Below are 26,914 nucleotides of genomic sequence, written 5' to 3'. Positions count from 1 at the left end.
CAAGGCCCCCTCCAAGCGTTCTTTTTTTGTTTTGGAGGATTTGGAGGCCAAATTCTCACTATTCTTGTAAACTCAGACTTGAGAAATAATTTGAATACAACATTGTTGCTTGAATGAGTACATGAATACTGGTATCTTTGAGGCCATGACCGTGTACAATTTGGTGTGGCTCTTTGATGCGCATTTTCATCGTTATCTAACATGCAACTTTTTGAAGAAAAAGAGAGGACAGTCCCATTGCATAGAGTGCAAGAGACAAGATGCGCACTTCATTGCATAGAGTGCAAGAGACAAGATGTGCACTTCCTCTCTGTAACAGTCGTTATCAGGATTCAGTTGTGAACCATCAAAAAAGGGCAAAATTTCAGGATTACTTTTTTTGAGCCGTTGCAGGCTTGATTGACATCCTTGTGCCAGCCTTGATCTATCCTTAGAAGGAGAAGCTAATGATCAACACAAAAACTAAAGCCCATGGCCTACTGATACAAACATTTGCACAAGACAAATCTGAACAACATTGATGTGATTGAAACAAAAGATAACCACACATGAATCTTAACCTGCCACATGTGAGAGTTGGAACCAAATAGACGGTGTAGACAACGAAGGCAAACCTAAAGAGAAAATCCAAGTAGCAACCACAAAAAACTAGAAACTTAATCAAAACCTGCTAAGAAGAACTACACTCCATAGCGCATAACTTGAGGCAGCAAAAATTGTCCCCACACTAGACAGACAACATGCTTGGATACTTTTACAATTGTTATTTCTTTGAAGAGAGATACCTATTGGTGTGTGGCATGTCCCACTAAACTCTTAGTGATCGACACATATACATGTACATACATATACATCTCTCTCTCTCTCTCTCTCTCTCTCTCTCTCTCTCTCTCTCTCTCTCTTTCATTAGCTTGTATGAGATTTGACTGTAAAGATTGACTGCAATGAAAATGCCTTCATGTAGCTTGCATATAGCCATTGCTGACGCCAATCTTGTAAACAAACGAATTGGTTGATGAACGGCAAACATGTAGAAAGATTGAAGCCGGTTGGGTTTGAATTCTATTGAAGTAGAAATTGCTTCATAAAACATGCATCAAAATCATGTCCTAGAACTTGCAACCTTGCAAAGATTGGCGAATTGTTGTCCCAAGTAGACATGGAACATAAGTATTGATAATAATATATTTTTGAAAATTTCAAGGTCAAAGTGAGACAGAAATGGTGATAATCAAATCTTTTCAGCGATGCATAGCATAAGCAAATGCAATGCACGGTGAACTCCGTTGAACCATCAAGCTCGATAGGTTGCCTTGTCCTTGCCAAGTAGTTTTATCAAGCAGCTCCCTCCGAATGGTGTTTTAAGTTGGACAGCATGGCACACCAGCAAATATATCCATTTTTAAAACTTTTCTAGTTAATTGGATTTCCTCGTATGAACATCTTCTGTTTACCCCCTTATCTAGGGTGTCTTTACACATCAACATGGGAGAGGCCAACTCCTCCCCTCAAATTTCAAATTTGAATTTGGCTCCCTCCCCTCCTCCCACTCGCCTTTACTTCTTCTCTCATTAGCATGCTTCTTCTTCCTCGCTCCTCTCACCAATGTGCTCCTTCATCCTCCCCCCTCCATCATGCATGCCCTCCTCCTCCTATTGCTAAGCCCCTTGGGCCCTATTTAAGTGTTCTCTCCTTGCTCTTCCCTCCTGCCTCTTGTGTGCTCCCTCCTTTGTCCATGGACTACACCTGCTCGTCCTCCCCCTTTTACATCTTGTCCAGCCTCCTCTCCTCTATATTTTGCCTTAGCCTCATCTCGACCCCCTTTCTTATCTTTTATTCCTCCATTTACCTCCTCTATTAGAACTTTACACTCTCTCTGCACTTCATGACTACTCATGGGGCTATTTTAGGACACTTCAAAGGAGTACCAATTGAACTTGCAATTGGAGCTCATGGGGGAAAAAAACTTACAGTTGGAGGGTCAATATGCAAGCATGCACAACTTGGGGACTAGGAGAGTTGATCAAAGTGTGCTGCATAATCTTTGGAAAGAAGAATATTGGTATTTGGGTGGAAGGATGAGACATAAATATTGCTTCAATCTTGGCTCTATAGCTTTGCCATGGTGAAGCAAGAAGCAACCAACAATGGCTTTATCTTCCACTAAAAGAGAGTACAAAGGTATCACTGACAAAACATGTGTGCCTCAGGATCTCTGGAGCACTCTAAGGTGGATGGAACCTATGTGAAGACATGATGAAGAGAGTGCTCATGACATGTACCTCAAGTCAATTAGGTTCCAAGATAGATTAGCTTGGACTCATAAAGAGAATCTTGAGATAGTGCAAAAGTGCTTGATTGATATTACTTCAAATGAACCTCCCTTTTATAGGTGAGGGTACTTACATCCATTTGCTTGCTCACATGTGGGATATCTCCTCCATGCCATGTGGCAACTTGCCCTTTGCTCATACCTTTGCTCTACATGTGCTCATGGCACTACAACTCTCAACACCTCCCCTTGGTGCCATGATCCTTTGGCTACTGCAAGGCAGTCAAATGTGAGTTACAAGATCAAATCCTCCCCTGGGTGCCTACATGGCCACTCTCAGGTAGTCAGGCTTGACTTAAAAAAATATAGGCAAGGTTGGCAAGGTTTTGGTTTCTCAATACATTCCATTGATGTCACCTTTTGGCTCATGGCTTGATGACGATGCTGTGTAGTTGACTTGCTGGTTCTTCAATCTGCAATCTTCTTCCTTGTGTCCCAGCTTCTTGCAATGGTGACACTTTGGTTTGTTCTTCAATCTGCAATCACTTTGATAGTGACCCATCCTTCCGCAATGGTAACACTTCATTGATGTTTTACTGAATAGTGCTTGTTCTTCATTATAGTTGTTGCGTGTTGATGTCGATGTCGATGATGATGCCTTCAACTCTCTTTCTTTTTCGAGAAGAGAGGATACACATTCTTCAAACTTTGGATCTGGCAAATTCTTCAAAGTGGTTGTCAATGCACTATACTCTACAGGCATGCTTTTAAGGAGAATTGCAAGTGCATCTTTCTCTCCTACTTTTGCATTTATGCCCTCTAGTTGAGTCATAATGCTTTTGATTTTGTTGACAAATTGTGCCATGGATTCATTGAAGCCCATGTGCATACCATAGAATTCAATCTAAAGATGGATTTATTGGTTTTTGGCTTTTGCACCAAACACTATGTTCAACTCATCCCATGCATCCTTGGCATGATCCTTAGAGTCTATATGATAAATTATGTTTGGACCCAAGTGCAATCCAATGAGTGATAGTGCTGCTTCATCTTTTTCCTTCCAAGCATCGTTTTGTGCAGTGGGTACGTCTTCTTTTACAGTCTTCCAAAGCTTTTGGTGCATCAAAAGATATCTTATTTGTGTAGACCATGTGTGAAATCCATCCCCGGTGAACTTCTCAACAGTTGGGGTGCGGATTGCCATTGCAAAGGTCTTACCAGTTGATGATACTTTCAAATTTGGCAGTGTCTAATTGCATATAGAAAATCTGAGTTGACAGGCGCGTAGAGCTCGAAAAACTGGTTATTTTTTCTTTTTGGAGCGTGTGCAAATTCTTCCTGGATTGCAAGTTACACCTTGTCGAAGTTTTTGTGAAGAAAAGGCCTTTGATGATGTGGCACAGGGATTCACATGCTGAATTCCATACTGTGCTTAGCAAGGTACTGCGTGCTTAGGTGGCACTGTGGTGACCTATTACCCCAGTTTAGTTAACCCACAGTTACTTAAACTGTACCAAGCTTCCTGAACAGTTAACTTAACTGCAGTTAAAAAGTTACCACCTTATCTACCACGTGGCATTTTGTGGTGAGACCTTGGAGAACATACATCATTGGAAAATTTTGACGTTGCAGAGGCACGACAATGATGATAGAGATGCGTTGGCGACGGAGGGGGCACGAGAAGTTATCGTGAAAGCAATGCAGATTGCTCTAGATCCGAGAGCCCGTTGGCTTACTGTTGTTTGTGCATGGCTCAATGGTTGTCGCTGCTCTTCGTTGGAGACGTTCGGTGTTGGCTCGAGAGAGTCGACGGGCTGCTGGGTCTCATTGGAGCATGGGCACTTGTTGACGCTGTTGGAGATCGCTTGTTGAAGGTGTGCCGTGTGCAAGGCCTATCGTCCTCGTTGTCAGTGCAGAAGATGTTGGAGCATTGGCTTTGTATCCAGACTTATCTGCTATTGATACGAAGAGATAGATGGGCTGCCGTGAGCTTTAGAGCTCGTGAAACGTGGAGTTGCAAGCGGCCCCTTAGTCCATGCAAGCGGCTGACAAACTGAGGTTGCGAGTCGATTGCTATGATTTGCTGGAAGCTGAAGCTCATTGGTGAGCTTTGTACGTGTCGCTGCTGGCCTATATGCACGGAGGCTTTGCAGATGGAGTCGTCTTCCTTGCTTGATGTAGCTATGGTGGTTCTTTCTTTTCACAAATTTCTTCTTCAGCCATTATTAGTCTTCAGTATTGTTTTATTTGTGGATCTTCCGAACAAAACTCAAAGCCCGATGGAAGCCGATGGACTAGATCTCTCTCCAAAGCTCTCTTTCCCTTAACAATGGAAATTTCCTCATCCGAGAAGAAGAAGAAGAAGAAAGGGCACTTAACTCATGAATGAATGGAAATTCTCAGCAAGAAACACTCAAGCTCACAATGAACTCAACTCTCTAAATGAAGAACTCTCGAGATCTAAAACTAATATTACATTCTAAAACGAATCTAGGAATGGGAGCAATCCTAGTAAACTACTAATGACCTAAACTAGGAGAGCTAAACCTATGCTCTGATACCATGACAAAACATGTGTGCCTCAGGATCTCTGGAGCACTCTAAGGTGGATGGAACCTAATATGTGAAGACATGATGAAGAGAGTGCTCATGACATGTACCTCAAGTCAATTAGGTTCCAAGATAGATTAGCTTGGACTCATAAAGAGAGTCTTGAGATAGTGCAAATGTGCTTGATTGATATTACTTCAAATGAACCTCCCTTTTATAGGTGAGGGTACTTACATCCATTTGCTTGCTCACATGTGGGATATCTCCTCCATGCCATGTGGCAGCTTGCCCTTTGCTCATACCTTTGCTCTACATGTGCTCATGGCACCACAACTCTCAACATTCACCAATGCTACTTGTGAAGAAATTTGGTTTAGTGGCTTATTTTAAAGATTGAGATCTCTTTTGGAGACCCTACCATGCTCTATTCAAATAATATGAGCAGCATCCAATTGGAAAAGAACCCAGTGTTTCATGCTAGAACCAAACACATTGTATTGGCCTCAAGGAAGAGATTGACTTGGTTCACTGTTTGACATAAGAGTAGGTTGCAAATATCTACACCGAGCCAATTTCCCTCAACAAGTTCACACACTTCTGATATCAGTAGCGTCTTCGCCCGCTTAACTTAAGAGGGGGAGGTAATGGATAAGTTGTAGAAGATGTACTCCTCAACATGCTACATTGGTCTTTTCTTTTTTTAGCCTTTAGATGCTAGCATATGCACTAAGTGAAATCACAAAAACATAGCTTGTGCATGCACCTCAACTTATGTAGTACAATTAGATAGTCTCTATCAAGGAACTAGAACATTGAGTGTGCTATCCCAAACTCACCACTCTTGGAGTACTAGGGGTCATAGGGAAGACACATAGCTAGATACTATGTCAATAGACCTCTGTGTGCTATATCACAAAAGCCCATCTAACTGTGGATGCATTGGCCTGCACCAAGTGAAATCACAAAAACATAGCTTGTGCATGCACCTCAACTTATGTAGTACAATTAGATAGTCTTTATCAAGACGAACTAGGAACTAGAACATTGAGTGTGCTATCCCAAACTCACCACTCTTGGAGTACCAGGGGTCACAGGGAAGACACATAGCTAGATTCTATGTCAGTAGACCTATGTGTGCTATATCACAAAAGCCCAACTAACTGTGGATGCATTGGCCTAGCTTGCCAGGAACTTAGCATGATCCACGCTGTGTCCCAACATTAAGCTCCCCATGCCATACAGACATAGTTCTAGCATTGAGCCCCCTATGCCAATATATAGTTACAATCCATTGCCATAACTATGGGATTAATATAGGGCATATGGATATTACCTTTTGGACCATGTGGAAGATGTAAACGACATTGGCAAATTAATATAATAAATATATGTAGTCACGCGTATCGATCCTAGGAAGGGTGGTATTGCATTAATAAAGGGCAGACATCAAGTGTCATAGGATAACAGTAGAATAATGGGGATGCCAATGGGTGTCAAATAAGCTTCATTTATGGAAGGGGAAGCTATAAGTGATGCAACTATGAATCTCATGGAGAGTTTTGCTCTCCAATGGGCATGAGAAGGTGTAACCCTTCATGCATTGCATGGGTGTGAGCATGTATGCATGCATATGAGGAATGTGGAGTGAGAGTTGAGCATGTAGAAAAAAAGCCAATAGCGACAAGTGCACTCATGTGGATGCTCCTATCACCCCTTTTGGAGGGCCAATCTTTCTCAATTTAACATCGACTCGCATTCATTTGCATTGTGTTTTATAAAGGAGTGCCTAGTTTTTAACAATTGGTATCAGAGCAAAAGATTCCACCTTCTAGAAGAGTCAAGATTGATGATGAGGCGTGACAATTAACAAGAAGAAGAAGAAGAAGAAGAAAATAGGGGCCGTCCCTTCCTTTCTCCCTCATTTGGGCATTCTTTCTTGTTTTTTGATTGGCTTGTCTATCCTCCCCTCGTGCTGCACAATCTGCCCCCATTCAACATAGTCTGTTCGTTGGCACCATTGTTGTGTATGTGTCATACCTTAGTACCAACACCCAATAAACTGGAAATCTTGATCACATCATGCTGAAAAATACGTGGCTATCGATGGACTAATCATGCATTGTGCAATCATGGATTCTAGAGGATACTAGTCCTTTTCTCCCTAAAATCCTAGCTTGTAGTACAATGTTGAAATATAAGTTTTATGTTTGTAGATAAAGAAACCTACAACTTTCCACTTGTGTGGGTTTTCTTAAAACTATTGAAGTTTTAAGGCCAAAATATAACTAAAACATGGGAAGTTTTATGGATTTTTGAAAGTGCAAAAATAAATCTGCTTAAGAAAGGATTGATTCATCCAAATAATTTCCCTTTTGGAATCCCAAATCTTCGAGTGAAGAAGAAAGATGGAATTTTTAGGATGTGTATTTTAATAGGTTCCTCAATTTGTTGGACTGTGGAAAATAGATATTCAATACTTTGAGTAGATGATTTATTGATTCATAGAAGGAAGCCAAGATTTTTAGTAAGCTAGACTTGAAGTTGAGTTATCATCAAGTCCAAATTCAGGATGAAGATACTTGTAAGACTGCATTCCAAACTAGCCATTATGGGCTTCAGTCCTTTGAACTTACAAATGAACCTATGAATTTTTTGTCAATTGATGAGATGAGTCCTTTGGCCTTATCTAGGAAAGTCCAAATACAGGAGGAAGGTATTCAAAACATTAGATTCTAGATTTGGCCACTATGAGTTCAGGTAGTCTTTTGGGTTTACTAATGCACCTGTGATTTTTTGTGGATTTATGAGATGAAGCCTTTGACCATATCTCAAAAAGTCTATTTTCATGTTCTTTGATGATATTTTTGTTTATAGTTGTAATGAAAAGGATCCCAAGACTCCATCTTTCTCAATTGATGGAGACATTGAAGGAGAATTAACTCTTCTTGAACACTGTGAAGGCTTCAGTTCTTCAAGACATAGAGTGAAGATTCCTAACGTCATGTTATTAATGTAGAAGGGATTAAGATTGACCTAGAGACGGTAAGAAGTGATTAAGGAACGGACTAATATTCGACATATTCTACATGATAGTGAAAAGGTTCTAGACAAAGACAAAAACAACTCAAGAATAGCATATTACCACCCTTGAATATTATATCAAGTGGAAAGATAGGCATGTTCAAGATTCAGGGTTTCTAACTTAAATAAAGATTCCCTATTTTTTCTTAAAAGGATGTAAATATCTTAAGGGGGGAAGAATGTTACATACCTAGCAAGCCCAAGTTAGCTACTGACTCACCTATGGGTTATATGCTCTTGAGCTTTGCTCTTGGAGGTTTTCTTCACACTTGATAGAAGTATTTTCATTGGAAAAAAAAACATGATACCAATGTCCAATCTCTCATTGTTCTTTATGTCATTTGACACCACATACGTAGATGCACTTTGCATTCTTATAAATGGACTACACAAATTTGAGTAGATTTCATCAAGAACATTTGACTCACTAGAGTCTTATCCATAAAATGTATTATTAGGGATTTTGTGATCCACATAGGTTTCATCTACTAGTGGAACATGGGAGGCTACTCCACCTATCACTTGTAAGGAAAGGAAGGCTTCATAACTCAACTTTGTTCTTACAATAACATCATCTATGCACCTCCCCCCATCATTTTTATGTCATTTTTTGTTGCATTGAAGCGAAATTGTTAGTCGAACTAGGCATAAAAAGCCACATCTTGTAACCACAAACTTGTTACCTCACGTAACATAACACATTGGGCTAAAAGTAACCAACCTCTACTCGTATGCCTAGAGCAACAAAAGGATCTTGTCTTTATGTGTCCATTATGAGAGGACATGCAAAATGAAAATAGAAAAACATTTTATTAACATATGGATAAAAATGGTTCTATAGGGAGGGACAAATTTAGGAAGGTAGCGCCTTGAGTTTGTGCCCATTGTGGTGCTTGCAACATTCCCTTGAATCTCAAACCTCTCTCAAACTTAGAGTCTCACACTAAAATGCAAGAAAGTAGTCCTATTACACTCAAGAGTACCCTAGAAGCTATAAGTAGAGGTGAGGGAAAATAACTGAGGAATGCCTACAAAGTAGGCAACCAAGCAAGGTTCGATGCATCCAATAGAAGAAACCAAAGAAGATGATAGAGAATGAGTGCAAAAGGTCAACAAAATACCTTTGGCATTCAAGGACAATAAAAGATGTCTACAATGTATGGATGCTCTAGCAACCATTGGTGGTGCTCAAAAGAGCATAATCTAGGCTACCAGGTTGTCTTTTCATAAAACCTTCTACTTTGGATATCCATTGTCCTTCTTTGTTTCTTCTAATACTTAATAGAGTGTGTAATGGGCATCGATGATATTGAAACTTCACACCTTTAAAAAGTTATTGAATGCAACTAATACTCTTGCAATGCTAAAGGATCCAAGGCACAAAGGCCCACATGTGCAAGTTGCTTGAGAGGTGATAGGCTTCAAGGGAGTTATGGATGCAAAGGAGATGCTTGGAAATTGTGATGCTACAGGTGCAAGCCATGAAGAGATGCTTGGAGATTGTGATGCTAGTGGTGTAAGCCACGAAGCTTACATAATCATGTTAAAAAATTTGAAGTCTACTTTGCAACAAAGTGTTTGAAATCTATAGTGGCACTATCAACACTTTGGTCTATAAAGTCCACTTGAAATAAAATAAACCATTGAACTAGAGAAATGCTTGGAGGATACCATTATGTAAATGGAACAATGAATTGATGTAGCCAAAAGCAACTTGGTATTCAACCATTTGAGATGAATGCTTAAAAAATGTGTGTAAAATGTATGGAGGGCCATGGTTAAATTCTATGGAAGGAGATAACATGGTAACAACAACTCTAATCTTTATGTTGCATATTTCATTTTATGTATCCTAAAAATCTACTCATTCATGCAACAGAGTGCAATGGTAAATTGGTTTTTGTTATCAAAGTGGACAAAGGGCATAAGCTAGTAGAGCGGGTGAGCATTTGCATTATGAACAAGGCCTTGCACTTTGTTCAAGAAAATGAGAAAGTTGTGCACGATTTCTCTATCCAATTTTAGAACATATGGTGGCTTGCCAATTTGAGACTACCAAAGAGTGCTTCAAGACATTGAAGTGGAAGAATATGCATCCTGTCAACTATTCAGAGACAAGATGAAGGGCAAACACTATTAGTGGATGAGCATGGAAATTTCAAGTTGAATGGCATCAAGATGGCATCTTGCCAATGATTTCAAGACACTACATTTCTTTATGGTTGTGACACAAGTGCAAATTCTGAATACGCACACTCACTGCAAAAGCAAAGCTTAGAATGGGAAAATGATATTCTCCCTTGTAACCAAAGGGCATCCCTCGATCTTGATAGGGGGGGGAAAGGATCCTAAGTGGGATCCCATTTTGCCTATCCTATCAAAGAGGGTACACATATATATTATGCATGTTGAATTACACATACTTGACAAGTTACTATATTTGTATCTAGCTTATGCTTGGAAGCTAAAGATGGAAGAAGAATTCACATGTTTCATTGCAAGAGCTTTTAGAGATCGGATTCCATGGAGGCCATGTGAAGCTTAAGGAGGAAAATAAAATATTGGGGTGATGATGAACATATAAAACACTTTGTGTCTCACAACATCCTAGGTTGGGAGTATTGGAAAGCATTTTCCAAGTGTACTACCAATCAAGCTTCACATCCTCAAATAGCTGCTTAGCAGCCTAGCTGTACCTTTAGCTCATGTCTTTGTGGAGTTATATAGAGGCTATAGTTTCCCATTCTATTTGCTTTATTTTTAAAGATCTATGTACATCCCTCGATTTGATCATATGTATGAAATCCAAGATTCGGTCTCAAAATTTTGGCCCATTTTGAAATGCTGAGCGCCAATTCATGGGAGGTAGTCCAGGTCAACAAGAGGACCTAGGCAAAGGCCCCACCTCCATTGGAAAATATTCGATAAGCGTGAGTAGCCGGATAAAAATCCAACAATATGCAACTGCCCTAGTGCTGTTATGATTAATTGGATAAATTTTCTTGTTGCCATCATGAATCTTTCATAATGCATCTCATGGACTTGATCTGGCCAAAGCAAATTTGTTAATGCATTTGCCCACACTCAAGTTGCTGACTAGAATCACATGACTACAACTGCAGCCAAAGGCTAGAAACCTCTAGAATTGTTGTACTACACTCCTTTCCTGCATGCATTTGGAAGGCTTTTGTGGAATGGGCAATTGCTCAAATGGCCCTTTTGTATAGCTATGGGGGCGAACGGTCTACCCCACAACAAAACCAAATAGAAGAGAGCAACATCTGGTTGACCAGCAGCTAACTGCAATGCTGGGACATAAAATACACATTGTAAAACATGCATTATCTCACAACGTCCTAGGTTGGCAGTGTTTAAAAGCTTTTGGAGGGTATTTCTAATCAAGCTTCACATCCTCAAACACATGGTCTAATGACTCTTTCAGGAGAAAAAGTGTGGGCAACATCAATACATTACTAAAATTGCTTTGGCCGCGTCAAGCGTCAAATAGATGAGATGCATTTTGAAAGATTCCAGATGGCATTGAGAGAATTTTATACAATTAATGGTAATAGCACAAGGGAGTTGCATACTATCGGCTTTTTCTTTGGCTACCCACTCTTATCGGGTATTTTGCAATAGAGCTAAGGCTTCTGCCTAGGTCCTCTGTTGATCGGGACTGCCTCCCATGAATTGGCTCTCATCACTTCAACGAGCCCAATTTCTGATACCTAATCTTGGATTAGACAATAGGAGGGATGTACCTAGATCATTAAAAAATACAACAAATAGAACGACAAACTATAGCCTCTATATAAGTAACAAAGACATGGGCTAAAGGTACTTTTAGGCTGCTCCAAAGCACAAGGTGTTGAATACAATCACAGCCAAGAGGCTAGGAACCTCTAGACTTGCTACAATACACTCCTTTTCTACACACCTTTTAAGGCATCGATGGAATGAAAAAGTGGTTTTTATATAGTCCTGGGGAGAGCGGCCTATCCCACAACAAAATAAAAAAGAAGAGGGCAAATGTGGCTCACCAGGAACGAACCACAATGCTAGGACAGAAAAACACACATTGTGAGTGCACTACCAATCAAGCTTCACATTGCAAGTGCACTACCAATCAATCTTCACATCCTCAAACAACTCACATTGCAAGCATACTACCAATCAAGCTTCACATCCTCAAACAGCTCACATTACGAGTGTACTACCAATCAAGCTTCACATCCTCAAACAGCTCCTTTGAGAGCAGAAGTATAGGCCAAGATCAATGCATTAATAGTATTGCTTTAGCTGGGTCAAATCAATGAGATGCATTATGAAAGATTCAAGATGGCACTGAGAGAATTTATACAATTAATGGTAATAGCACTAGGCAAGCTACATATTGTTGGCTTTTTCTCTGACTTCCACACTCATTGAATATATACTAACTGAGGTGGGGCTTTTATTGTTGACCTAGACTACCTCTCATGCATCGACTCTCCATATTCTAACAGGCCAAATTTTTGAGACTGAATCTTGTATGACACGAATAGAGGGATGTACTTAGATCTGAGAAAATACGGCAAATAGAACGACAAACTATGGCCTCTATACAGCTTCACGAAGACGTGGGCTAAAGGTACCATTAGGCTGCCAGAAACTGCTGAATACGATGACAACCAAGAGAACTGCTGCACTACACTCCTTTCCTGTATGCCTTTTATGGAATGAGATAGCTGTTTTATATAGCCATGGGGGAGAGCGGTCCACCCCACAATAAAACTAAATAGAAGAGGGGCATATCAGGCCGACCAACAAGCAAACACAATACTGGAACAGAAAAATAACACCCATGTCCGCAACATCCCACGTTGGGAGTATCAGAAAGCTTTTGCAAGTGTACAATCAATCAAGCATCACAATCCTCAAACACATCATCAAGCAGCTCCTTTGTGAGAATACGTGTGGGGAAAGGTCAATGCATTGTTAAAATTGCTTTAGCCGGATCAAACTGATGACATGCATTATGAAAGGTTCATGATGGCATTGAAAGAATTTATACAATTCATGATAACACCACTAGGGCGGTTACATTTTATCCGACTACCCACTCTCAAAAGATATTTTGCAATGGAGGTGGGGAAGTTTGCCTAGGTCCTCTTGTTGACCTAGACTCCCATGATTGGCTCTTGGCAGTTCAGCAGCCCAAATTTCCGAGACTGGATCCTGGATTTGACACGTAGGACCAAATGGAGGGATGTGCCTAGATCTGAAAAAATAAAGCAAATAGAACGGCAAACTATAGCCTCTATAGAGCTCCACAAAGATATGGGCTAAAGGTACCACTGCTCCAAATGCAATCATAGCCAAGAAGAAACCCCTAGAACTGTTGTAATACAATCCTTTTCTATGGAGAGTAAGCACCCAAATGGCCCTTTTATATAGCCATGGGGAAGAGCCATCTACCCCACAACAAAACCAGATAGAAGAGGGCCAGATCTGGCTGACCATCAACCAACCACAATGCTAGGACAGAAATAAACATGTTGTGAGTGTACTCCCAATCAAGCTTCACATTGCGAATAGCTTATATTGCGAGTATACTAGCAACCAAGCTTCACATTCAAACAGCTCCTTTAAGAGCAAACGTGTGGGCAAAGATCAATGCATTAATAAAATTGCTTTGACCTGGTCAAATCGATGAGAACATTATAAAAGATTAAGGATGGAATTGAGAGAGTTTTATACAGTTAATGTAACGGCACTAGGGGAGTTGCATATTGTTGGCTTTCTCTCCAGCTACCCACTCTTATCCGGTATTTTCCAATGGAGCTGGGGCTTTTACCTAGATCCTCTTGTTGACTTGGACTGCCTCCCGTGTCTTGGTCCTCTCATTGAGTTGGACTGCCTCCCGTGAATCAGCTCTCGGCAATTCAACGGGCCGAATTTTCCATGGGGGAGAGTGGTCTACCCCACAACAAATCCAAATAGAAGAGTGCCCCATCTGGCTGACCAGCAATCAACCATCTATAGGTAATGGCCAAACCCCAGGTTGGGCCTAAACCTGCCCTATTCCCTGTATAAACAGCCCAACTGGGCATTGCTGCCTTCTAAAAACTCATATCCTGTTGCCCTCATGTCCTCATATGGGGGGACTCACAGGTAGGGCAATGAACTTCTGTCTTTTAGACTACGGTATGGATACCTCAAGCCTTTACAAGTGGGGTTTTAGTATGACCCAATTCTGAGCTGACTAATGTCAAGCTGCACACCCTGCCCCATAGCCATGTCAAAACCCACTAAGCACCAAAATACTCCATGGGGTCTCAAACTCCTCATATCCAAGGCTTATCAAGGCCGCCATTTTCATATGGAACTATGCATCCCCTTCAAGTCGTGTCACCATGAACAGTGAAGGCCACCAATACTTTCCAATACCCCGCCATGGTCATATCTTTAAGGTGAACAACAGATGCGCCAGCTGCTGCCAAGCTCTGCCCACTTACAGCTACAATCAACTGCCACTGCTGCCATAAACAGGTTGCTGTCAGTCACTGTAGATGCACAGATATCACGTACTGCCACAAAGCATCAGTCCGGTGATAGCTTCTGCAACCAATCGCCCAGAATAGAGGAGCCCACAGACGTCAACCCATGAGCATGTGCAGAGCAGCCACCATATGCACACAGTATACCGTTGACCAGGATAACCGTCACACGTGAGCTGTGGGCAGCTGTATGATGGCTCTGATACCATGTCAGAGCCTAAAAGGGGCCACGTGTCAATGGAAGGAGGGCAGTAGGGCACTAGGTATAGGGGCCCCACACCCTGCCCCATAGCCATGTGAAGCCCACAGAGCAGCAAAAGTCCCCAGGTGGATCCTCAATGAGGGCTCAATCTCCTCTTTATATATACCTTTGTAAGACTAGAATATATCCAATCATACAAATTTAGATTTTTTGTTGTTCTAAAGGGCTCAATCTCCTCTTTATATACAAGTCTTACCAGGGCCACCATTTGTATATGGGACTAATGGTCCCCTTTAAGCCACCCGTCACCATGAGGGGGGAAGGCCACCAATGCCCCCAAAATAGTTAATGTCATCCGCTTCCTCTGGTAAACCTCACCTATCATTCATTATGCTAGCAGGAACAGTTCAAACAAAAGGGAAACTGGCTTTTGCACATGCATTAGTTTAGTGCAAACACTTTCCATTGAAGGAATGAAAGCAGCTCACATCTCTGACAGGAATGATTCACAGCTCTATCTATTGATATAAGTGCAATGGCCACAGCATGTTACTTTTTAACACCACATAACCCCTTGGGTGTATTGATTAAGGTACACACGATGAACCAGCTTAGCATTGTGCCCACCTAGTCCAACTTCTATTGCATCAATGGACATATCTCATGGTGTTCAATGCAAATTGCAAACATACCATTCCTCCCTCGGAAATAACTTCTAGCTTTGCATACATATGTGTACGCATGTAAAAATGTGTGTGTGCGCGCGTGTATGTGTGTTCACACGTCCTACACATACTTTTTTTATTTTGGTAAAAGAGCCTTTCATTAAAAAGAATGTACATTCATAGCTGTCCCAAATTGAAACAGCTACTCATAAACTAGAAGAAGGTGAAAAAGGACAGCCATAGCTACTCCAGTGAAGAGCAGCTAGTACAGCAAAACTAATAGCAGTGGAAGAACACTTCTAGCTGGGCCGCAGGACGATTTTCCATAAACTATGTGTCCTGAAGGGAGCAATGCAGGGAGAAACACACACACACACGCACACACACACACACACAGTTAGTTAGTTAATTAGTTAATTAGAGAGAGAGAGAGAGAGAGAGAGAGAGAGAGAGATGAATCCAGGAACATGCTGAAACATATCCTTTATAAACACAACAAACATCTCTCTCTCTCTCTCTCTCTCACACACACACACACACACACATACATTTTTTTTGGGGTGAAAACCAGTTGTCATTATATTACAAGAAACAATCCCGATGAAACAGACACACACACACACACACACACATTGCTTCCCAAACTTCTCGTATGCCACCAGCATCAGGCCACTAACTGTGTCTTGATTTCTTCCGTATTCATTCAGTTTCATTGTCTCAACCTTCTTTTAGTCCTCGTGCATGCGAGCATCTGCAAAGATGTTGGACATCAAGACATAAGCTGCAGCATCCTTTTCATCTAATCGCACTGCATGTTCAAAGGCCTGTCTTCCAAGCTCCACATTACCCCATTTTTGACAAGCACCCAGCACAGTATGCCATGCTACGAGATTAGGATGGAAAGGCATCTTCTCTATCATTGATACTGCCTTGTCCAATTGGCCTGCACGGCCAAGGAGATCAACCATGCAAATGTGGTGATCAACACTCGGAGCCATGCAACGGTCTTTGCTCATTGCCTCGAAATATTTCTGGCCAATATCCACTAGACCCACGTGACTGCATACAGTAAGAACACTAAGGCATGTGACCCCACTTGGCTTTATGCCTTCTCCTCTCATTCTCTCAAACAATTGGAAAACGACTTCACCTTCTCCTAGCTGGGCATATCCTGCAATTAATGCAGTCCATGAGATAACATTTCGAACTGGAAGCCTGAAAAAAACTTCCTGTGCTTTTGTAAGTGATCCACATTTAGCATACATATCAACCAAGGCACCGCCAACACATAGCTCTGTTTCAAATCCCTTTCTAGTACTCTCCGCGTGTATTTCTTGACCCTTCTCTAAGGCTCCTATGCTGCCACAAGCTTTTAAACTGCACACAAACGTCACGGCATCGGGAGAGACACCCTCCAATTGCATGTGTTCAAAACCATTCAGCGCTTCCTCAACAAGGCCATGTTCAGCATATCCTGTGATTAGTGCATTCCATGAAACTACATCTCGAACTGGAAGCCTATCAAACACTTCTTGTGATTTTGTAAGCAAACCGCTTTTGGCATACATATCTATCAAGGTGTTGCCAACAAAAGGATCACTTTCCAACCCCTTTCTGGCAATCTCTGCATGTATTTCTTGGCCCTTGTCTATGGCTTGCATGCTGCCACAAGCTTTCAAGCTGCAAACAAACGTGACAGCATCCGGAGACACACCCTCCCATTGCATCTGTGTGAAACAGTTCAGCGCTTCCTCACCAAGCCCATGTTCAGTAAATCCTGTGATTAGTACAGTCCACGAAATCACATCTCTAACTGCAAGTCCGTCAAATACTTCCTTTGCTTTTGCAAGCAAGCCACACTTGGCATACATATCGACCAATGCGGTGCCGACAAAAGGATTACTTTCCAACCCCTCTCTCGCAATCTCGGCATGTATTTCTTGGCCTCTTGCCACATCGTTCAGCCTAGCACAAGCCTTCAGTAGGGCCAAAAACGTATATTTGCTAGGATGTACGCAATCCTCTTTCATTTTCTGGTACAGGTAGAGAGCATGCTGTGATTCCCCACATTCAATATAACCAGTGATAAGAGAAGTCCAACAAAACTCACTCCGAACAACCAACCTAATAAAAGCCTGCTGAGCATCGCACATGCTTCCACATTCCACAAACATAGGGACAAGGTAATTCCCAAGTATATGAGCTTCCAACCGTCTTTTACACACGTAGGCATGCAAGCGCTTTGCATAAGCTAGATTTTTCTTCTTTCGGCACTTCTGCAAGATGCATATAAAGTTCTCAAGCGAAGGCAGCCTAGGCATCCGTTCCAAAGAAGTAAGTGCCTCCTCTAAGGTCGGCATTTCCTTGCTGCTTTCTATGCAAACTTTCGTGCTTTAGATAGATTCACAACTCCACTAGCGAGTCCGGCCATTATGCTTTGGCCCTGCGCATTTGCGAGTCTCATAAATACAATGTGCGTTTAGCCCTTGGTTTTGTCAATTCAGGCTCACAACGGTTTCGCATCACTAGAAACGATAACCGAGCTACCTGATAAAATCCTTTTGTCCAGGGTAGTCGTACATTAAGGTTGCTCTTATGGATGTGCCCCGGCCGCACCATACGTAACCACAACGAAAACCGGACGATGCAAAGAATAAGCGCTCTGTATGACAAGAAAGACCATAACGACTGCCGATTGGTGGATGTGAGGTCTGTATTGAAGGACCCAAAAGCAATTTGAAGTGGTATGAGGAGAGGCAGGAGGAAATTTCTGCAAGACAGCTCTAACGATTGCGGGGAACCCAAATGGAGGTTGGGAAGAAGCCATGGGTGTAGACAGATGAGCTGCGAAGCTGTGCTGCTGAGGAGCTTGGGTGTCGTCCATTCTTCTTCTTCTTCTTCTTCAAAAAGCTTTGATATGGGTTTTGGAAAAGAGAGGATTCAATCCATCTTCAGAAAGATAGGGCTCCTCACCTGGCAAGCACCTTTCCATCATGGAGGAGTTAACTGTTAACTCAAAATTGAAGCTCAATCTTATTATTTTACCAAAATTTTAAGAAACTAGGTGAATGATATTTAATCATTCCTAAGGCCCGCCCAAGATTAAAAAAAGCAAACAAAATTGGAAATGGTGTGAAGGAAGACTCCACAAGATAAAGGGGGGAGAGAGAGAGGGGAGGGGGGGGTTATTGGGGGGAGGAAGAAAAGGTGGAGATGGTGTGTAGGAAGACTTGAGAAGAAGGGGAGAGAGAGAGAGAGAGAGAGAGAGAGAGAGAGATAGTAAACCACTTTAAAGTTTGCATTCAAGTGCAATAAAGAAGAGAAGCCACATAATCCAATAGGAAATATGCACTTCCAAAAATTCTAAAAATGCCTAATTTTTGCTTTGCCTAAATTGCATCGTTGCTAAGGCTACTCCCACGGGGCAGGCCAAAAAAGCGAATGAGTAAAATAGTGGATATGAGATGCGACACAAGGTTCGTTAGGACATGATCCACCTACAAATGTCAAGGGTAGTGATTTATTATTGATTTTGTGATGTTCATAGTTTGCAAGCTAAAGTCTAACAAATACATGAATAAGGTGATACAATAACCGATCCTTGTTGCTGTTTATACAATATTGTCACCTGGACTACAACCATATGAATAAAGGTATAGTTATCCTTCAATCTTGCATCCACCTTAAATTTCCTTGCTCCCTCGCATCGATAACATGCATTAAACGAGAGAGATGTTGTAAGAATTCAAATTGAAAACAAGAAATTTTGAATGGACGAGTAATTAAAAAATATTTATATTATAATATATAATATACAATTATTATCACCACACATAGAGTGGGTGGGGAGGCGGCGTGCTTCCTTCCCTAAAGAGCTAAAATTTCGAGGAAACGGGCCCTTCCCTAATGTCGAGATAACGCCGAGAATATTAGCGCCGAGGATAAGTCTCACAAATGGATAAGAAATTGGCATATTACATGAATGTGAATAGTCGTAATCGTAGTCGAACGCCAAGAGACAATATCCAAAAATTTGCCAATGTGAGCTTGAGAGGATCTCTGTGTGTCCTTGAGCGGGATGAATCCAATATTCTTGGATCGTTCAATAGACTCTAGACAGCACAAAAAGACAAGTATCATTAGAGGAAGTCCGAAGTAGAGCACGTAACATCCACTTAGCCAGTGTTATGTGCCTCTGCAACCTCGGGAAAATGGGCGTTTGAACACTATAGTAAGTCGAGCTTTTAGGCTTGTGAGAGTAGAGCATACGATCATTGTGAGGCTCTTCAAAGCTTTACATGCCAAGGCTATGCCATGCTAGGCTTCATCTGTTCAAGGCCCTTGCTACGCTTATGTGCTAGCACCTGCTTAAATACAAATTCATCTTGGCCGCTTGCAGCTGCTTAACACCAAATATATCTGGGCCGCTTGTAGTTGCTTGATGCCAAATCCTAGAGGCTAGCTGGCTTCCAACAACCTCACCGTAGTGTCTCCACTGTAGGTAACGTGATGCGTGGAGTGATAGACTTACAGATAGGTCGATCATCATCATTCCCATAGAGCTCTAATCCTTCACTTATCTCGCAACCTTAAATCTATAAACCAAAAATATTGAATGCACATGGACAGGGAGAGAAACTTACCTCGGAATCTTGATTGAAGACACTGCAAGCAACTAGACCTCTCCACTATTGCTTGAAGACACAGACAATGGTGACAATCATGTAATTGTTATGAATTACATAGGTTTATGACAAAAGCACTTCTATGATTTTCTCCCATTCTTTTGACAAAAAGCTTAACTATGCTTTTGTACCTTACTTTTCACACTGTTAGATTTGCTTGAAATCAATGCCCAAGATTGTGACAAGTGGCTCAAGGAGAGCTCAAAAAACTCAAACTTCCCTCTAGGCTGTTTGCCATAAAGAGAGAGCAATTACATTAGTACATCAAGTGGTTGAAATCCTACATTGCAATCTTTTATTAATTTTTAATGTAAGCAAGGTATATGGTCACCTAAATGTCCTTAATGTTCCTCCCATGGCTTGTGGCCTCAGGACCCAAGGTCCCTTGGAATCCAGACTCTCGCGTCAAATGCGCTGGACTGTGTAGTCTTTTAGTTGGAGTCTGTGCGGTCCTTGCTGTTCTACGCACAGTCCATTAATGGTATGCCCATGCATATTGTGCATAGCTCGTGTATGCTCGACGTATGATGGTCTTTTGTGTGTAGTGCGGCGTCAACCGTAGTTCCTTTTGCTCAGGGTCCGCGATCCTAGCTTCTATGTATCACATAGATTCGTCCTTGTATGAGGATACGAACTGAGCCGCTACCCCATACTGTATTATTGCATAACCATGCTCTGATTATCGTGCATAATGTGCAGGTGCATAATGTGCAGTACGCATCCCATCAATTCTATAATGAATGCCAAGCTAATTACAACGTAATAGGCTCCTAGAAGTCACCTTGACCCACAGACTTGTGTAACTAGTACCTAACGTCTCAACTTAAGAGCCGAGATTAGTAGCTTTTTTCAATATTCTATTTGTGAAACTCAATATTATTAAAAATTCTTAATTTGATCAAAATTTTTGCAAACTCTAGTTGCATTTTTCAACTTGGATGTCTCAAACATTTTTTCCTTATCTGTTTTCCTTTTTTAACTTTTTATCCAATTGATGGAATTAATTGTATGGCTTAATTATTGATGGGACTTTTTAATCTAAACACACACACACATTGTCATCTTTTGGCATGGCATGTTATGATAAAAAATTAACTCTCTCTCTCTAGCCAGTTCCAACAAAAGTGTTTTTGGGGACTTTTAATGAGTCATGAGGCTATAAGGAAAAAGGAAAAAAAAGGGATAAAACCATTAAACCATGTAAAATTTAGGTCATATATCAATTTTTGCATGATCTTTATTTGTGACAAAATGACTCAAACACAAATGGTTGCTTATTGATAAATAGCATATTATCAACCGTTGCTTATTGGTTAAGAAATAAGAATTTAGGCAAAAGGGTTTAATTTGCAAGTGACCCTTAATTTTTCGGGTGTAGGAGTAGGAAAAGGCAATGTGGCCCTTCATTTCGTGGGTGACCCTTCATTTCTTGGGGGACCCTTGATTTATGGAGAGGACACAACTATAAATAACATGTTGGGAGCATAGAAAGTCATGACATGGTGGAATAGTCGACTGGCCATGTACTTTGATTGTGGACTTCGTAAGTCGTGACCTTCTGCATCGAATGCTCAAAAGCTTTAAAGGTAAGAGCATACCGTCCTCCTAATGTACATGAGTATGACTTGTATTGTGACTATGTGCTAATCCTCAAGCAGTCTAAGTTCCAAGGTTGGGGTCCACTTACCTGCTACCACCATCCAAATAAACTAGGTGTTGGAACATCATAGTTACATTTGGGTAGACAAGTAATGCCTATTTTCCCAGGCTTGTTATTGCTTTACCTAGGAATATAGACAACTATACGGATTCTTAGATAATTAAAAAAATAATTTAGCCACAAGTGGAGTAAGGAGCGAATGAGTGCATGGGTTATTAAGGGATTAGAGGAGGTATGGGATGATTAGTGGGCTTGGTATGTGGTGTGGGGGTTAAAGGTCACTGTGCCTTTTGGCTCATACCATACCACTATAAATGTTGTAGCTCTCCCTTGATCATCTCTTTGCACATCAACTACTTTTGCAACCCAAAACTTCACATTCTCATATTCATTATCCGATGGCCAAACCACAACAAAACAATCGACCTCTATATCTACTTGTGGCATAAACTATCTCTTCTTTAGTCCACAATATGGATGTGGGAGTAATGATACAAAGTCATTTTCAAAGGCTGGAGTGGGTGCAAATCGTTATGAACATTTGGCCAAAATATATTGCATTCTTCTTTGACATCCTTTGAGCCTCGCATTCTCTCAAGGTCCTTATATTAATTTTTGTGTCTTGTTAATTGCAGTGGTAGTGTGTTCTCTCCAAGTAGGCTTCGAATCAGGATATCTCTGTTGAGAGTTCACGCTCAACATCATGTGATCATGTGTGCATAGCACCATCACGTGATCATATGTGCATAGCACTAACCTTATAGAGTGCTATAAAGGAAAGGGTTAGATCCCCTAACCCTAACCCTAAAAGGGTTTGTATATATTCTATTTTTTCAACTAATTCTAGTGTACAGTTAGTCATTTGTGGTGTGCTCTCTAGCTGTGCCCTCTCTCATCATCTCCACTCTTCTCCTCTCCCCTCTTCATATTTTGTCATGGTATCAGAGCATATGTCAATCTGGCTGGTGGTCTGCTTTCCCTAGTAGACCGTCTGAGCTGCTGTGGCGCTGCTTGGGGTGTTGCTGGCAATTGTTGCTCTTCTTCATCAATTTGTTCTGTAGGTGACTGTGAAGTCGATGCTTCTATCTCCTATGTAGGTGAGGTTTTCTATTCTGATTCCTCATCGAAGATTACATCTCTGGAGATAATGACTTTGCGGTTGATGGGATCATACAATTTGTATGCTTTGCTTTCTTCACTGTAGCCAACCATGATGCATTTGCGTGACTTCGCATCCAATTTCCTGCGACGATCATCATGTATGTGGGCATATGCTATGCAACCAAATATGCGAAGATGCCCAATGCGTGGCTTGTGTCCAGTGAATGCTTCATAAGGAGTCATACCTTGTATCGGTTCGGTAGGAAGCCGATTAAGCAAGTAGTTAGCTGTAGCTATTGCTTCTGCCCAATACTGATTCGGAAGATGCTTTTCACTAAGCATTGCTCTAGCACTGTCTGCTAAAGTCCCATTCTTCCTTTCAGCTCGTGCATTCTGCTGTGAGGAGTATCTGCACATGTGAATTGTCTTCGAATGCCGTGATTCTTGCAAAAGTTCATGAATGCTGAAGACATGTATTCACCTCCTCTGTCTGATCTCATGACCTTGATCTTTCTGCCTGTCTGGTTTTCTACCATGGCTTTGAATTCTTGAAATCTGGCAAACACTTCAGATTTCTCTTTCAGAAAGTAGACCCAACAATATCTGCTGTAGTCGTCGATGAAGGTCAAGTAATAAAGTGAACCATTGATGCTGTGGGTCTGGGCATAACCCCATACATCTGTATGAATCAAATCAAGAATACCTCGTGCACGAGAGGTACTTCTGACAAAGTTGGTTCGCTTTTGTTTGCCGAAGCAGCATGCTTCACAAACTTTTCCAAGAAACTGTAGCTTCGGAATCCCAATTGCCATATTCTGATTCCTTAGATCTAACAAGTACTTGAAGTTGACATGACCATATCTCTTGTGCCATTTTGCAGATAGTGGCATCTGTTGCATTTGAGCTGACATGGCATGCTTATCTGGTACTGTAGCTAGCATCCTGTATAAGCGTCCTTCCTTGACACCTTTTGCTACTAGCTGACCTCTTTTGGATTTGTCTCTGATAGTGCATTCATCATCGTCGAAGATGACTTTGTAGTTGTGTTCCGTCATTTGACCTACTGACAAAAGGTTCTTGCTGAGCTTCGGAACATAGAGCACATCTTTGACTAATCCTTTTGTACCAGTGAAATTGTTCATAGGGATAACACCTGTCCCTTGAACCGGATTTGGTGTATTGTCTGCTGTGTAGATGACATTCTTTTGACCTTCTAATGGCTTCATTTCTGTGAACCATTCCTGGTGATTTGTCATATGAGATGATGCACCACTGTCGATGTACCAAGGATCCTGTTCCACTTGGTCGACTTGATAGCTGAAATCCTCTTTGGGATTGAAATCAGTGTCTAGGTGCATTGTATCAGTCTGATGCAATTCCTCACTTGCAAGAAACATATTGCCATGTTCATTTGCAAAATGACTGTGACTAGAATGTCCACCACGATGATTTCCTCTTCCTCGGGAATTCCCTCGGATTGACCGCCTTGGTCATACTGCTTCTAGCGGCAATCTCTTTCATAGTGTCCAAACTTGTGACAATAGTTGCATTGAATGTTTGACACATTGGTGGATGCATTCCCTCGTCGTTGGAATCTTCCTCGGTTGGAATGATTTCCTCTTTTGCTGATTTTGTTGTTGCTGAGGATGATGCTGATGCTGATGCTGATTTTGACTTTGTTGATGATGACCACTTTTCTGATATGATCTACCTCTGTTTCTCCCTTTGCCTCTGCTTCTGTCTGAAGCTGTGAATGCCTGATCATTAGAATGACCTTTACGTGCTTGAATGGCCTGAGTCCTGAGTTCTTCACCAAGTAGAACTGACTGAAGTTCTTCCAATGTTGGAATTTGCCGTTGGATGGCAATACTCTGGACTAGATTCTCATATCCTTCTCCTAGTCCATTCAGGATTACTTGAACCATTTCTGCGGGATTCATAGTCTCTCCTGCTGCTGCAAGTTGATTGTTGTAGTCTTTGATGCGGAGTACATAAGCATGACCGGTTTCACTGCTGTTGCGGAAACTCTGGTTGATCTGGTTTCTCAGGGTGAGAATCCTGGATGTGTTCTTGGACTCGTAGAGAGCTGCGAACATATCCCATGCTTCTTTTGATGTCTTGACTGTGTTGAGCTGTCCTAGCATGACATCTTGCACATTCTGCTTGATCAAGTGATAGGCATACTTGTCTTTCTTATCCCATTCTGCTTGAGCTCGGGCAATGGCAGGATCTGCTACTAGTGCGGAAACTGATGGTGTAGATGTAGATCCCGTTGCTGGTGCTGTGATAACAGATGGAGTAGAGCTACTGGTGGCTGGATCGGCCAATGGTCTAGGTATGGATCCATCGACATACTCCCATTTGTCCTGAAGCACAAGAATGGTCTCCATTCGGTATTTCCATGTACCGTAATTGGAGTTGTCTAACTTAGGAGATGCCTCCAAATTGAGGTTGCTAGTCGGCATGGTGCAAACAATGTACTCAAAAGTGTCCTGAAAAACTCTGTATGAATCAACTGCAAATACACTGAAGATGCCAACAAGTGAAATCTCTGTACCGTCGGTGAAGATAGAACTGCAGTATAAAGATCTAATCTGTATTACAAGGCTTGTGGCAATGATGCCGGGAATAGCCAAGAGGCTTTACAAGGCTGAAAAAATGATGTGCACGATGCTGTGAGATAGCCAAATAGGCTTTACAATGGTGGCATGTGTGTGTGAAATCAAGTGCTATCTGCCCACTGAATCAATCTGCAATGCCTCTGAACTCTGAAGTCTGCTCACTGAACTGATGAACGTAAGGTTTCAGGTAATGTAATGATGTGAAATCGGATGTGAGCGTATGGACTGACTCCGAGTAGGTACTAGTCGGGAATTTCGGGGATGGCTTAGATTGGCAACTTGGGGAATTCAAAGCGTCCCCTCTATGGCGATCTAGTCTACTCTGATCTAGATCTAAACCAACCGTCGATCGATGAAAGAGCAACAAATAATTCCTTTTCTTTTGTTCTTTTTAAGTGCTGGGTCAGATGCGTCGATGTAGAGGCAAATGTGCGTGAAGGAAGTGGTTTTGTCGGCAAGGCTCAAATGTGAGTGTAACTTGCTCCAAAATGTGCGCATGATGCAACAAGCGCGTAGAGCACGAAAAATCGAGCGACTTTCCTTTTTGGAGCACCCTCAAATTCTTCCTGGATCAAGAGATATGACTTGATCTAGGTGGAGGGGCAAAAGGAGTGCAAATGGTGCTCAATGATGATGTGTCACTGTGAGTCACATGCAGTGATGATGTGGCACTGTGCTTAGCAAGAGATGTGCCAGTGAAGCTCTGTGCTGAGGTGGCAGGAGTGTGCACATGCAGTGTGTGCACAGTGTGCCTGGCAAGAGACTGTGCCTGCAGGGGTCAGTGCTGACTGGGGACTGCTGAGGTGGCAGTGTTGAGGTGGCACAGATGATGTCAGCAAGGTGACGTGGCAATGCTGACATGGCACTGATGATGTGTCACTAATGACGTGGCAGGTGACGTGGTAGAATGATGTGGTAGGATAGGGTGATGACGTGGCTCCGATGGTGACGTGGCATTGATGACATGGACTGCTGACCTGGCAGTGCTGACATGGTGCCTACATGGCAAGATGATGTCAATGATGACATGGCAGTAGTAGCGAGATGTTGCTGATGTGGCACTATGGATAAGGTTGCCACGTGGTAGCCCTTTGACCACACCTGTGTGTGTGGTGACCCTGGGTGGATAAGGTCTATGCCAGGTGTCAATTTTGTGGCCAGACCCTAGGTGCTTCCTATCTGCCACGTGTAGGAAGATTGGAGGTCGGAATCTTCGAGGTTCCGATGGAATCTCTCAAAGATTTCGTTAATGAACATTGCCGGTTTGGCGAGACGGTCGCACAAGAGCTGGCGTGGGCGCAAGAGCTGTCAAGAGCTACCAGCTTGAGGGAGCCATTGTTCCCTGTTGCAAGAAGAGCCGCTCTTGTTTGATGGTGGATGAAACTCGGAGTCGCTGGAGACAAGCCGCTTAGGGACTGGTGTCGAATGGAGAGCTGGAGTCTACAGAGGTTGGAGCCATCGCTATGGTAGAGCTTTGGGCTTGTTTGGCTATGGCGCTATTCAATATGCTTAGAGATTCGTTGGTCATTGCTGGATGG

At 41.9% G+C, this 26,914-nt stretch overlaps 1 pseudogene; it reads right to left on the bottom strand.

The window, feature by feature from the left end:
- Positions 1–15,872: 15,872 nt before the first annotated feature.
- On the bottom strand, positions 15,873–18,310 carry LOC147883399 (pentatricopeptide repeat-containing protein At2g13600 pseudogene; annotated as a pseudogene).
- Between the last annotated feature and the right edge of the window lie 8,604 nt (positions 18,311–26,914).

This window comes from Dipteris shenzhenensis, chromosome 28 (assembly GCF_047967505.1).
Source record: "Dipteris shenzhenensis isolate YYH24624 ecotype China chromosome 28, Dip_SZ_1.0, whole genome shotgun sequence".
NCBI lineage: Eukaryota > Viridiplantae > Streptophyta > Polypodiopsida > Gleicheniales > Dipteridaceae > Dipteris > Dipteris shenzhenensis.
The sequence above is the reverse complement of the archived record's forward strand: the minus strand, read 5'-3'. Positions and strand labels throughout refer to the sequence as shown.